Consider the following 14,860-nt stretch of genomic DNA (forward strand, 5'->3'; position numbering starts at 1 on the left):
TGGTGGATGCTGCTTGCTGCAGAAGTGCTGCACTCTGGAGCAAGGTGGATGCTGCATTCTGGAGCATGTTGGATGCTGCTTGCGGCAGGGCCGCTTCACTCTGGAGCATGGTGTAGCTGTGAACTGGGGGAACCAGCCAGTGATGCTGTGCTTGTTGATGCTGGTAAAATCCAGCCTGCAGCTGATAGCTTCGGGACTGCTGCTGCTGTAATGCCTGACTGTAAGCAGTCTGGCAGGCCTGCATGATGTTCAGCTGGAGTTCAGGTGTAAGGTTTTCCGACACGCCCCACTCTATTGCTGAAAAAAAATGTCTCGCCGATTTCTGAAGGTCGGCTTCCAGGTGGGCAAGGCATCTGTGGACCCACTGTCCAGTCTATCTTCAATTACCTTCATTCCATCCTGAAAGACTGAGCTTAAGTGAATAAACTCGGGCATAACTGACCTCTCTCAGGCTCTCTGCCGCTGAGAACTCCCAACAAAACCAGTGACAAATGGCTGGGAGAGGGGAAAACCTGATGGACCAGCTGCCTGTTCCCCAGCCTGTGAAGCCTGCCCAGTTGCTACATCACTGCTGGATGAATGGGACTGTTCGTTTGCTGGTTGATGAGGGGCCGCTCCAACAAAAGAAGATCCAGGTTCTATAGTGCTGCTCCTGGTTCTGTGTGGAAAAAAAAAGAAAAACTTTACTAAAAAATGTTTTTAAAGTTTATATACCGTATTTTTCCGACTATAAGACACTCTTTTCCCCAAAAAAAATTGTGAGGAAAATGGGGGGTGCGTCTTACAGTTGGAATGCAGGCTTACCGGCAGTGTGGTGGCGGCAGAGATGCGGAGATGATGAGGCGTGGTGAGCAGTATTGTAGTGAGCAGGGTCCCTTCCAAAGGTGAGGTGACACCGTGGCCTGGTATTGTAGGAGAGCAGCAGAGCGGGGTGAGTCATGGCTTTCCCGTTGGCAGCGGCCATCTTCCTGAGGCCGCGCATGCGCAGATTGAGTTTTATGCTTCCTGGGGCTTCAGAAAATGGCCACGGGAGGCCACGCGTGCACAGATTGAGATCACAGAGGCCATTTTCCTGAAGCCGAATTTGTAGATTGAGATCTCAGCTTCAGGAAAATGGCCGCCGTGATCTCCATCTGTGCACGCGCGGCCTCCCGTGGCCATTTTCCTGAAGCAGAGTACTCAATCTGCGTACGTGCGGCCTCAGGAAGATGGCCGCCGCCACCGAGAAACTGATGATTAACACAGCTCTGCTGCTCTCCTTGGATACCGGGCGTCACCTCACCTGAAGAAGTGACCACAGCACTGCCACCACCACAGCACTGCCGCAATCTCCCCATGGACACCAGGCCATGGCATCACCCACCTAAGCAGGAAGGGACCCTGCTCAGGTGCACGCCATACCGCCCACCGCGCCTCAGCATCACCGCACCTCTGCTGACACCATGCCCCCTGTGACCCTGCTCTGTCACTGCCTGCCCTCAGGTAAGAGATCTTAAATTTGGACAATAAGACGGACCCCCATCTTATAAAAAAATCTTTTTTTCTGCAATTTTCACCCCAAATTTGGGGTGCGTCTTATGGTACGGTGCATCTTATAGTCCGAAAAATACGGTAATAGTGAGACAACAGAAAAGATACTCGCGTTCGCTGAGCAAGCGCAGGCCTCAGAAAAGTCAGCATACGATTTTATTTATACTTGAAGCTTTGGAGCAGCACTATTTTTAAACCACATCTCCTGTCTGATATCCTTCTTGAAGCGATCCTTCATCGAACGCCAATTAACTTTTACTCTCTTCACTGTGAAGTGGGAAGAAAAAAATAAATTGTAAAAAAAGACAACAACATTTACAACAAATCAGAGACCACAGTGCAATAGTTATGAAAATTCTTTCTGACTTTTGGTCTTGAATGGTCACAATCACCCAACAGCGATCTGTCCACTTCTTCCCACAGTCATCGAATCAATGCAGAGTCAGAATGATTACGATCACGGGGGTTCAACAACGCTACATGATCTTGAACCAGTGGAATGAGTAGGTCATTGTCAATAACATATTGACCTTCCTCACATTGTCGAACCTAAAGATCAAATAAGAAAAAATGAATACCGTAAGTCATACAGTTTTAAATACACAAAACTGAAAAAAATCCAATTATAAGTCTGATAATGAAAATAATACTTACACCCTGTATTTTCTCCTCAATAATTTGAACCCGACGACCCTAGGAACATTCATTTCCACTTGATTGCTCCTGCTGGAAGGTTTCTGTAAAGAAAAAACATGATTTACCACATTTGTAGTATTGCCAGTCAATACATACCAATCAATATATCAAATGTGATTACATAATCGGTGTCATGTCCACTCTGGGAAGCAGTTAGGTTGTTAGAAGAGCAGGCAGCAGTCAAGTGAAACACTACAGAAAAAAACAGATAAGATAAATTACACTTGTTTAAAAGAGACAAACACAATGTAGTTTTAAGGTACCGTCACACTAGACGATATCGCTAGCGATCCGTGACGTTGCAGCGTCCTCGCTAGCGATATCGTCCAGTGTGACACGCAGCAGCGATCAGGCCCCTGCTGTGCTGTCACTGGTCGGGGAAGAAAGTACAGAACTTTATTTGGTCGCTGGACTCCCCGCAGACATCGCTGAATCGGCGTGTGTGACACCGATTCAGCGATGTCTTCACTGGTAACCAGGGTAAACATCGGGTAACTAAGCGCAGGGCCGCGCTTAGTAACCCGATGTTTACCCTGGTTACCAGCGTAAAAAAACAAACAGTACATACTTACATTCAGCTGTCTGTCCCTTGCCGTCTGCTTCCTGCACTGACTGCTGGCCGTAAAGTGAAAGTGAAAGCACAGCGGTGAGTCACACAGCGGTGACTCACCGCTGTGGCTGTGCTCTGCTTTCACTTTACGGCCAGCAGTCAGTGCAGGAAGCAGACGGCAAGGGACAGACAGCTGAATGTAAGTATGTAGTGTTTGTTTTTTTACGCTGGTAACCAGGGTAAACATCGGGTTACTAAGCGCGGCCCTGCGCTTAGTTACCCGATGTTTACCCTGGTTACCGGGGACCTCGGGATCGTTGGTCGCTGGAGAGCTGTCTGTGTGACAGCTCTCCAGCGACCAAACAGCGACGCTGCAGCGATCCGGATCGTTGTCGGTATCGCTGCAGTGTCGCTAAGTGTGACGGTACCTTAAGCCAAAAAAAAATTAAGTGAAGGTCAATACTTACATTACAGTCAGCAGTCCAACAGCAAAGCAGGCAGCACCAGAACAGTAGCACAACATGGGGACAGCAGCCCCACACCAGAAAAGCAACACAAAATGGGGACAGCAGCACCACACCATCCACAAGGAAAATAAAGGAAACATAAGACACAAAAGTGGCGAAGGGTGTGAAACTGGGCAGAGTTTGAGACTGGGCAGAGCAACATAGTACGTAGTACACAGTAGGTAATCCCAGACAGGAATGAGCAAGCAAGGCAAGGAGTCCAGGACAGGAAAAACACACAGTTTAGAAGGAATAGGAAACAAAACATAAGTACCGAGTACAGAATTAATAAGAGACAAACATACATTTTCAAAGCCTCTATACTTACATAAAGAGTCGTGTCTGGAGTCTTGTGCTTCCATCCAGAGTCTTGAGAGTATTAGACTTCCTGTCTCCAGACCCCCTTTTATGCATCAGGGATTTTGCAGGTGGTGAAATAATTTCCTGAAACATGAGTAGTGTGAAGTACGCATACGCATCGAATGCATGCATGCGCATGTCCTTGCGTACCAATGCGTTCCCATAGACAGTAAAGATGGGGGCTGGAACAAAGCGCAGCTGGGAGGAGGCCCCCCATGACTGCTTTGAGCCGGGCGGTCTTTTTAAATGATGCTCCGGCTGGGGATAGGAGAATGGAAAGGGGGGAGGGGTTTAGAAGGGGGAGGTAGTAGGGAAAGTGCGGGAAAACCGCCATTCCCTACCTTAATCCAGAAGAAGGTAGAAGCGCAGGATGGCGTCGGCAGAGTCCATGCTGGCTCAGCTCCAAGAGATGGCCAGATCCAGAAGAGGGGGCTGGCTTGAGGCCCAGCTGGCCTCCATCATTGGTGCCGCAGGAGGATCCGGGCAGAGCTCACGGGGCAGGAGGACCAGGCCCCCAGAGAGACTATCTCCGGATCTCCCGGCGCGTGGCAGGCGCAGGCTCCGGAGCCCCTCCAGGGACCCTGCGGGCGGTGAGTCCAGCGGCGCTGCCTCCCCCGGCCGCTCCCGCTCCGGCAGGAATCCGGGCACCCGGCCTGCACGCGCCGGGCGTCAGACTCAGGACACCGCCGGTGCTGCCGGGAGCGCCGGACCGGAAGTGCGGCCTGCGCGATCCAGGCAGAGCGCAGCCGCAGCTTCCTCCGCTCCTGGCAGGTCCCCAGCTAGCAGCGGGCGTGCGGCCGCCGCTCCACCAGCTCCATCCGGTGTCCCGGCGTCCAGGGGCAGAGCGGCTGCCGCTTCCCCTGCCCCCACCAGATCCACAGCGCCCAGGGGGCGCGCGGCGGCAGGAAGAGGGAGAACAACGCTGCCAGGAAGAGCAGCCCAGCCAGGCAGAGCGACACAGCCAGGAGGAGCAGCAAGAGGAGCAGCAAGTCCAGGAGGAGCAGCACGGCCAGGACGAGCAGCGGCAGCAACAACCAGGAATCCGGCCCCTTTACCTGCGGCAGGCACCCACAGCCCATCACCTCCCAGGGTGCCTGCTGGGATGACCACAAGGAGTACACAGGCGGCGGACGGTCAGCGGTCAGGAGATCTTCTACGTCCCGCCTGTACGGAACGGCGCAGCGGAGGGAGAGATGCAGGCAGCAGTGTCGAGCTGCCTGCTATGGAGCGAAGATCGTTACACGACCAGGCGGGCTCGCCCGGGTTGGAACGCGGGGACCGGTCGCGGTCGCCCAGGAGATCTCTGGATCATAGAGCAGCGTTACGGACGGCGGACGGAGGAGTGGATCGGTACGGCAGCTACGGTACGCTCGGGTCCCCCCTGGTGACGAGGAGGCCAGGGGCGCGGGCCTGGGGCAGAGAGGGCTAGCGGCACAGCAGTTCCAGCACGCTTGGGTCCCCCCTGGTGACGAGGAGGCCAGGGGCGCGGGCCCAGGGCATCGACGCGGTGAGGAGGTGTCGGAGTCCAGCGGTGATCGTCAAGGGAGGTCGGAGCGACAGGGATCCGGAGGTCCGGCTGGCGGGGACACAGCACCCGCACAGCGTTGTGAGTATGAGTCTACGTCTGGTTTGTCGCCCGCAGGGGCCGGGTTGCAGGAAGCTAGGGGAGGTCGGGTGGCGGTGTGTGAGGAACGGCAGAGGAGTGGGCCGATTGTGGCAGAGGTACCAGGTATGCAGGATTTATTGCAGGGTATGTCGCAAATTTTGCGTAGATTGGAGGGGGGGTCGGCAACTGGGGTTGCCGCATCGCCGGTGGAGGCGTGGTTGGCTGGGCGAGGGGTGGTACCCCCGTCGGGAAGTGGGTTGGTAAGCCCTAGTCGGGTATTGGAGGTGGCATCGGCAGGTGTATCAGTTTCGGTTCAGACAGAGAAGGAGAAAGGCGATACGGTCAAATTAGATGACAGAGCGAAAGGGGAAGTTTATGTGTGCTTTGAAGGGCCGTTGGGAGCGCATTTAAAAAAGGAGGTGAAGGAGAAGATTTGGAGAGACGAGTATGTGGAAATTTTTTCCTTGCTCTCGTTGGAGAAGTTTAACTTGGATAAAGGGAAAAAAGACGATAGCAAAAAGGAGGAGGAAGAAAAGCGGAGGTGGCGGTTAATCCCGCAGACATTTGTGAATTGGTTACAGGCATTCGCAATATTGGCGAGCGTAGTGGGGGAGAAGGCGCCCGAGAATTGCTCGGGTTTGTTTTGCTATCTAGACTCGATTGGGGAGGTGCATCGTACATACGGCGGTCAGACGTGGCTGCGGTATGATGAGCAGTTTAGGCAGAGAAAAGCGGTGAGGCCGGAAATTAGGTGGGACCAGAAGGATATAGGCCTTTGGCTGAAGGTTATGGCCCCAGCTAGACATGGGCAGTCCTTTCATGGGTCCGGGGGTGGTGGCAGCCAGCAGGCGGGACACGGAAGCAGTAGTCAGGGTGCACAGGGAGCAAAGGAAAAATCTGGAACCTGCTGGCAGTTTAATGACGGGCAGTGTAAATACGGTACCACCTGTAAATTTAAGCATGTGTGTTCCCACTGTAACGGAAGTTCACACGGGGCTTCAAAGTGTTTTAGGAAGGGAAAAGGAAAGCCAGTTGTGGGTGCCGGTCAAGGGGGAGAGCCCGGTGAGGCTTCACGAGATGGCCCCCTATCTAAATAGGTACCCTTATCAGGTGAAGGCAGGTATTATTTTTAATGGTTTTGCAGATGGTTTTAGGATTCCTCCCCCGAGTCACGAGGTTCCTTTTTCAATTAAGAATTTGCGGTCGGCAATGTTGCATGCCGAAATCGTTGATGTTAAACTCAAGAAAGAAGTGGAGTTGGGAAGGATGTCTGGGCCGTTTTTGAACCCGCCGATGGAGGGTATGGTGGTTTCCCCCTTGGGGGTGGTGCCTAAGAAAGAGCCGAATAAGTTTCGGTTGATTCAACATTTGTCGTATCCAAAGGGTCGGTCGGTAAATGATGGTATCGCCCAAGAGCTGTGCTCTGTTGAATATACATCATTCGATGCAGCGGTGCAGTGGGTGAGAAGGCATGGCCCGGGGGCGCTGTTGGCAAAGACGGATATTGAATCGGCCTTCCGTTTGCTTCCGGTGCATCCGGACAGTGTTCCGTTATTAGGTTGTTTTTGGAATGGTGGTTACTATTTGGACAGATGTTTGCCAATGGGCTGCGCCATTTCTTGTTCATTGTTTGAGACATTTAGTACGTTTTTGGAGTGGGTGATTAGGGACGTGGCGGGAGTTCAGTCGGTTATCCATTATTTGGATGATTTTTTGTTTATTGGGCCGCCTGATTCCGCAGTGTGTCGTAATACGTTAATGGCTATGTTTTGGGTCGCAGAGCTTTTTGGAGTTCCATTAGCGGCGGATAAGACAGAAGGTCCCAGCACGGCGTTGAGTTTTTTGGGAATTTTAGTTGACTCCGAAAAAATGGAGTGTCGGTTGCCGGAGGATAAGTTGGCCATGCTGCAGCAGGAGGTTGAAAGAGCTAGAAGAAAGCGGAAGTTGACTTTGAAAGAGTTGCAGTCTCTTTTGGGTAGATTGAATTTTGCATGTCGGATCATACCCATGGGCAGGATATTTTGTCGCAGGTTGTCGGTTGCGACGGCAGGCGTGAAGGAGCCGCACCATTTTATTCACCTGAGCAAAGAACACAAAGATGACTTGCTAGTGTGGCAACGTTTCCTGTGCAATTACAACGGGCGGTCATTGATTCAGCAGGTGGTCTTGACAAACTTTGATTGCGAGATATTCACGGATGCAGCCGGTTTGGCTGGTTACGGGGCCTATTGCGGTGGTCGTTGGTGTGCTGGACAGTGGCCAAGCCAGTGGAGAGACTTGGGCCTTACAAAAAACCTGGTCCTGTTGGAATTGTTTCCTATTGTGGTAGCGGTTTCCATTTGGGGTGAAATGTTTTCTATCAGAAGGATTCGTTTTCATTGCGATAACATGAGCGTTGTGTCGGTAATTAACAGTTTGTCGGCCTCATTTCCCCCGGTGATTAAGTTGGTGAGGGAGTTGGTTTTTCGGTGCTTGGAGCTGAACGCTTGTATTTCGGCGGAGCATGTGCCGGGTGTGCAGAACTCAATAGCAGATGCATTGTCTCGTTTCCAGTGGGATCGTTTTCGGGAATTGGCGCCGGACGCGGAGATCTCGGGAGAGGAATGCCCTTTGCATCTCTGGAGCGTGATTATGGACGAGCGGGCCGGTTGATTCAGGAGTCTGTTACGAGCCAAACATGGGCATCATATGAAGCATCTTGGCGGGTATGGCAAAGTTGGGTGTCGGTGTGGGGCCAGTTGGTGTCTGAAGAAGACAGGATGTTGGCAGTATTATTCTTGATTGGGAAGGCGGCTGAAGAAGGTTGGTCAGTTTCGAAGGTTAATAAATTTGTTGCTGGATTGGCTTTTGCTTTTAAGTTGCAGGGGTTGGTGGACGCGACAAAACATTTTTTGGTCAGACAGGCACTTAGGGGTTTTAGGAGAGGTAATCAGACGATTGACCGTCGCCGCCCCATTTCGTTTAGCCTTTTAGAACGGTTGGGTGGAGTCTTGGAGATTATTTGTGGTTCGGGTTTTGAGTTGGCGTTGTTCCACCTTGCCTTTTCATTAGCATTTTTTGGGGCCATGCGCGTTGGGGAACTGGTGTCTGCGTCCAAAGTTAGAGCTGGGGGTTTGTTGGCGGAGGATGTGGAAGTTTGGACGGGGGGTATCGTTTTTTGGATTCGGCGTTCAAAGACTGACCAATTTGGGAGAGGGAGACGTGTCGTGCTGGGGAGGGTTAACGGGTCTCTGATGTGTCCTAGAGGTTGTCTGAAAGCATACTGGCAGTTATGGTCAGGCAGATCTGGCCCTTTGTTGTGTCACGCAGAGGGGTCATTTTTGTCACGCTTTCAGTTCATTGCAGTGTTAAGAAGGGGCTTGCAGGAGTTGGGCCTTTCTCCGGATATGTTTGGGTCGCATTCATTTCGTATCGGGGCGGCATCAGAAGCTGATAGTTTGGGTTTGGGCGCGGAAGATATTTGTAGAATTGGCAGGTGGACTTCCAATCGTTACTTAAGTTATGTCCATCATTAATTCAGTGGTGTGATTATGATTTTGTATTTGACTCCAGTGTTTTTTCTTCATGCATCTTGTTGCAGGTATGTCCCCTTACTTAGCCTGGATCTTCGGACATTCGTTCGTTCATTGGGGGGCGCTGCGGGCCGAGGTCAGGCCGGACGGTAGGCAACTGGGCTTTAGTAGGCGTCAAGTTGTCATTCGGTGGTTGGGATATAGGGGGATGGTGTGGGGCAGGGCCCTTCCTGAATTTTCTAAGGCGGTTCGGTTAGACAACCTGACATTTTAATTGCGCATTTGGGGGGGAATGACTTGGGTGTGCGGCCTGTTAGGGAATGATTAGGGACATACGGTTCGATTTGTTGAGGTTGCAGGTATCATTTCCCGGGGTGTTGATTGTGTGGTCAGATATTGTGCCTAGAAAACGGTGGAGGGAGGCTAGATCTTTGAAGGGTATTAATAGGGCTAGGGTCAAGTTGAACAGGGCAATAGCGGGTTTTGTTTCTAGGAACGGGGGGATTAGTGTTAGACATTTTGAATTGGAGTCAGGGCTTGGTAACTACTGGTTGGAAGACGGAGTCCACTTAAACGCGATTGGGATTGATTTGTGGACTTTAGCATTGCAAGAAGGAGTTGAACGGGCATTGGTGGCGTTGGGGCACTCACGAGCCTGAGGTGGTCAGGGCTGTTCGTGTGTGGTGGGGGGGGGGTGGGGGTTCTTGGAGTTGACGCTGATTGGTTGGGGGAAGGAATTGGAGCATAATTACTGGCAATTTAAAATGTGGTGGGGTTGGATCTGGCATTTTGGTATGGGCTCTGGACGGGGTTTTACCCTGGGAGCTGTTGGTGGTTTTTCTCTTCCCGGAACGGGATGTACGGTGCCCTCGAGCTGGTTTTCAAGGCTGAGGGTAATATGGTGGTCGATCTTATCTTGTGGGTTTTGCCAGATCTTTTTAGCTCCAAGAACCCTCCCCTCGAATTTATACTGTTGTATTTATGTTATGTTAATTTTGTTAATAAAAGTTGGCCGCTGTGGCCAAAATATCCAAAAGAATAATTGGTTATGTTTTATTTAAGGAAAGGTTGGGTCGGTGGGCAGTTTTTGGTGGTTAGGTTACATACGTAGGAAAAGACCGTACTCGGCATACGCGGTCATGCGTTGTTTTGACGCACTCATCCGCATGCATACGTCTGCACAAAATTTTCACCTCAAAAAATGCAACATGTTGCATTCGCCGCACACCGCAAAACTACGCATGCGTACGCATCCGCATGTGAACGCATACTAACGTATGTCCCTGCGTGCACAATGTTAAATATATGTACGTAAGATGCATGCGGATCGGTACGCAGCTATACGCTGGGCACACATACTCTAATGTGAACCAGGCCTTAATTTGCAATTAACTCTGATGTGGTGAGAGGAGACTAGCTGCAGTGATTTTTCTCATGCATGGCACAGCACACACAGATGGATTTCTGTTCTTCATTCATTTTTTAACACACATTAGGAAGCAACTGCAGCGGTACTGAGCTGCATTGGTGTGAATCCAACTCTAGGTGAAATAAAAGATTTGGGAGAGATCTGAGAAAGATATTTCTGTGCCACCCACAGACAGTTTCCTGACCCTGCTCCTCACTCTTCTCCTTTCCATATAGTATAATAGAAAGTTCAACTTGGCACCATGATGAACTGCAGTCTCTCTTGATGGAGTTGTGCTGGTTTTTTTTTTTTTCCATAGTAGATCGTGAGTTCACGAGGCAGGGGAAGAAGTGTCTCATAAGTGGAGGAAGAAGCTGCATTCTGTGACTTACTATAATTCAAATTTTCCTATATTCACCCTATACTATTAATTTATGCAAGCTTTCTTCAGAAATCTGCTGGAAACTTCCAGAAATTCTAGAATCGTGGACCTTTTTATTTAGCATACACAACATGCAAATTTTTATGACCAAGTGGTCATTCAAAATGTGGGGGTCACACTTGTGTGTGCAATGAATGAAACTCGTGTGAGTCTCTCACATCAATATACCCGACGCTGTCGCTGTGACTTTGAACCGGAGCATTCAGCTGCATAGAAATACATGCAGCCGCATGCTCCAGTCCCGAGTGCCAGCGACAGTGACGGGTATTGATGTGAGAGACTCACACAATCTTCTCGCATTGCACACGCAAGTGTGACCCCGGCCTAACAGGATTCTAACGGGGCCTTTTATTAGACTGTTCTTCTATATAAACATGTTCTTAACCTCTGCACTTCATAAAAATTTGTATATTGGAGCACTAACTAAAAAGACCAATATTTCTGGAACCGTATGGCCAATTTAATTAAAAAAACAATATTCATGTGAGCAGTGGGAATAAAATAAGAGCAGAAAATTGCCAAATTTTGACCTGGTGTCAAAACGCCTTATTGACTGTCAAAATGCATTTTTTCAGTCATCATTAATTACCCGGCATCACAGTCAGTTCTGGCCTTTATAACAAAGTTGTCGTGTCTGTCTGATTAAATAGGCATACAAGTGTGGTTGGCCACAGTTTTTTTGCATGTACTGACGGGACACCACTAGAATAGAAGGTACACAGAGTTCAAAATAAATACATCTATTTTATGATAATAGTTCTATCTGAGTCCCATTTTTTAGGAACTTAGATGCAAACCCTGATGTAAGTGCTCAATAAAGATTAGAGATAAGCAAACCTTTCAAGTTTCGGTTAGGTTTAGATAGACAAAAGTCTCCATGTTCGCCAAACAAGTTTGCCAAACAGGTTCGCCAAACTGTTCCTCATACATTTCTGCTCCCCATTGAATTCAATGAGAGGTAAAATCAAACACATAGACAAAACCTTTAGAGGGGCCTAAAAGCTGCAAAAATAGCTCCAATTAGGGGCAGACACCAGGAAAAATTGCACCAATAGATCCAGAGTACAATTAGTATAATTGTGCATCATAGATGCATTGAACAGGGCTTGGACCAGCATTTGTAGCCTAAACAATGATCAGTAATAGGTGGTTGTGAGGTACCCCAGGAGACGGGTTGCCATAGTTGCATTGCCTTCCTCAGGGGGGTGATGCCATGCCTGGAAGCAAGAGGGATCCACTTTGCAGGTAATACAGTCAGCATTCAATACCTTTCCTATTCCAGACCAGAAGAGGGAGCTATAACCAGGTTTTCAGGGGAACTTCCCTATAAGTTCTGGCCTGGAGGCGGGGTTATTAGTGTGTGTGTGAAAGAGCAGACAGTGAATTAGGAAGAGGCAAGTGAGGAGATTCTGTGAGATAGGAGCTGCGATTGAGCTCACCCCAGGACTGAGCGCTGAAGATTGGATACCGGAGTCCATGGTTGTGTGGGAACTGCAGGTCCCGCAACCAAATCTGGAGGACAGGAGACTGCAGGTCTCCTGGCCCCATTGAACACCCAAAGGCACAGCAACATATGAGAACCCGGAGTCACTACAAGGGAGTGAGACCTAGAATAGGCTCAAGCTGCCTGCAATGTGGGTAGTGTTTCACTTAGTGGACAGACTGAGAGACGGACTTGTGGAAAAATAAAAGCACCAAGCACCCAGAGAACAGTGCAGCAGGGAGGCCTCTAACCCCACCTGCCTAGGAGGATCCTTAACTGCTTCCAGGCTGCCCAGATCTCCATCACCAGCTGTGACTTGTGCCCCGGACTGCATCTGCAACCTGGGATTAAAGGTAAAGGAAACTGCAACCCTTGGGTCCTCTAGTTATTCCAGTACTCCAACATTCACCTTCCCTCATAAACTGTTTTGGTAGCCCTGGGGCCCCGCTCCACCTGTGGGGAGCAGAACCATCCCAGCTGGTCCCCATCATCCCCAGTGGTACCTTTAAGCAGCGTCAGCCATCCCTGGCCGAGTACCACAGGTGGCGTCAAGAATAATCCCCTTTTCGTATATAAATTTTATTCCTTTCCATCATCCATCCCTTTTCATTGCAGGCCCACAGCCACGGGCTGGGTCACCACTGCCGTGACCACTAGTGATAAGCGAATGATTTACATCTGATAGCCAGCATAAGTACATGTGGGGATTCCCTAGCAACCAGGCTTCCCCCACATGTGCTTATGCTGGATATCACATGTAAATCATTTAGCAGCGGCAAGAAAAACTAAAACTCAGAGCACTAAAAAATACTCGGTGGACACCCGAGCATGCTCGAGAAATCTCGAGAAACGAGTATATTCGCTCATCACTAGTGACCACCCCTTTAAGAACCATCCAACCCAGTTCCAAGTACCCAATGGCCCTAGCAGGTGTTGCAGATGAATGACAGGTATAGGCCTGGTGCTCTGAGAGACCTGGCATATTCAGGCAACACACATGAAGGAGACCCAACTTGGAGTTCAAACATTTCCAAAAATTAGGTGCAAACACCAGGAAAAGTGGCATCAATTGACCAACAGAAGCAATTTGGCATGGGCCGTGCATGATCTGGGGCAGCATTTACAGCTTTGAATTTAAAGCAAACCTGTCACCAGGTTTGACCGATATAAGAGATGGTCACCACCTTTCCGGCGCCTCCCATCATCTTATCACCACCCTCCTGCTTGCTTCATGGGTCCTAGGCATAGCGCTCTTGTGCAGGTGTACTCAGGGGCGTCGCTATCATGAGGCCACTTGAGTTGGTTGCTTCAGGCGGCGCCACCTGCTGATAAAAAGGGGGGCGGCATCTGCGGAGAGCGTTCATTCAGATGCTGGCTTGTGCGTGCATTTGGCTGCTCTCGTCTCACTGACATCCTGTTATCTCCTGCTTCTTACTGGGGGAATATGCGCTTTGATTACTGGTGTGCAGTGGCTTTTACACTCCGGGTTCAGGAACTCAGAGAGGGGAGGTGTCGTACAGGAGAAGAACACTGGCCAATGATAGCTCTCACAGATCACTGACAGAAGAGCTGATTGGCCAGTGTTCCTGTCCTCCTGCATGGCGCGTCTTTGAAGAGAAGAATTGAGAGCCAGGAAATAAGAACAGAGAGGAGCCACCTGTGCTGGAAGGTACAGGAAAAGCAGCTCCAATCCACAAGGTGACAGATCTCCTGCTGAGCTGGGCAGTCCCAGCACAGAGAGTGGGAGTGGGGCTCAGCTGCTGTGAGCAGGGAAAGCTGCACATGTACACCAGCCCCCACCCCTGTAGCACAGAAGAGTGTGTATGTGTGTGTGTGTGTGGGGGGGGGGGTTGTGTCATGTGTGGCTTGTCTCTCTATCATTGTGTCTTTCTGTGTGGTGTGTGAGTAGTATCTGTGTGTGGGATGTGTCTATGTGTGTGTCTGTGTATGGTCTGTCTGCGGGTTGCATGTTTGTGTGTGGGTTGCGTGTCTGCTTGTGTGTGGGTTGCATGTCTGTCTGCTTGTGTGCGGGCTGCGTGTCTGTGTGTGTGTCTGCTTGTATGTGTCTGTGTGGGTTGTGTCTATGTGTGTGTCTGTATGGTCTCTCTGCGGGTTGCGTGTCTGTGTGTGGGTTGCGTTTCTGTGTGTGGGTTGCGTGTCTGTGTGTGTGTGTGTCTGCTTGTGTGGGTTGTGTGTGTGTGTCTGCTTGTGTGTATGTCTGTGTGTGGGTTGTGTCTTTCTGTGTGGGTTGTGTCTATGTGTGTGTCTGTGTATGATCTGTCTGCGGGTTCCGTGTCTGTGTGTGTGGGATGCGTATCTGTGTGTGGGTTGCGTGTCTGTGTGTGTTGGTTGTGTGTCTGTGTGTGGGTTGCGTGTCTGCTTGTGTGTGGGTTGCGTGTCTGTGTGTCTGCTTGTGTGTGTCTGTGGGTTGTGTGTATGTCTGTGGGTTGCGTGTCTGTGTGTGGGTTCGGTCTTTCTGTGTGGGTTATGTCTGTGTATGGTCTGTCTGTGGGTTGCGTGTCTGTGTCTGCTTGTGTGTGTCTGTGTTTGTCTGCATGTGTCTGTTTGGTTTGCTTGTCTGTGTCTGCTTGTGTGTGACTGTGTACGTCTGTGTGTGGGTTGTGTGTCTGCTTGTGTGGGTTGCGTGTCTGTGTGGGTTGTTTGTGTGTATCTTGTTTCTTTCTGTGTGGTGTGTGGGTTGCGTTTCTGTGTGTGGGTTCTGTCTCTGTCTTTCTGTGTGGTGTGTGGGTTGTGTCTGTGTGTGTCT

This window comes from Ranitomeya imitator, chromosome 4, assembly GCF_032444005.1.
Source record: "Ranitomeya imitator isolate aRanImi1 chromosome 4, aRanImi1.pri, whole genome shotgun sequence".
In the NCBI taxonomy this organism is placed as follows: Eukaryota; Metazoa; Chordata; class Amphibia; order Anura; family Dendrobatidae; genus Ranitomeya; species Ranitomeya imitator.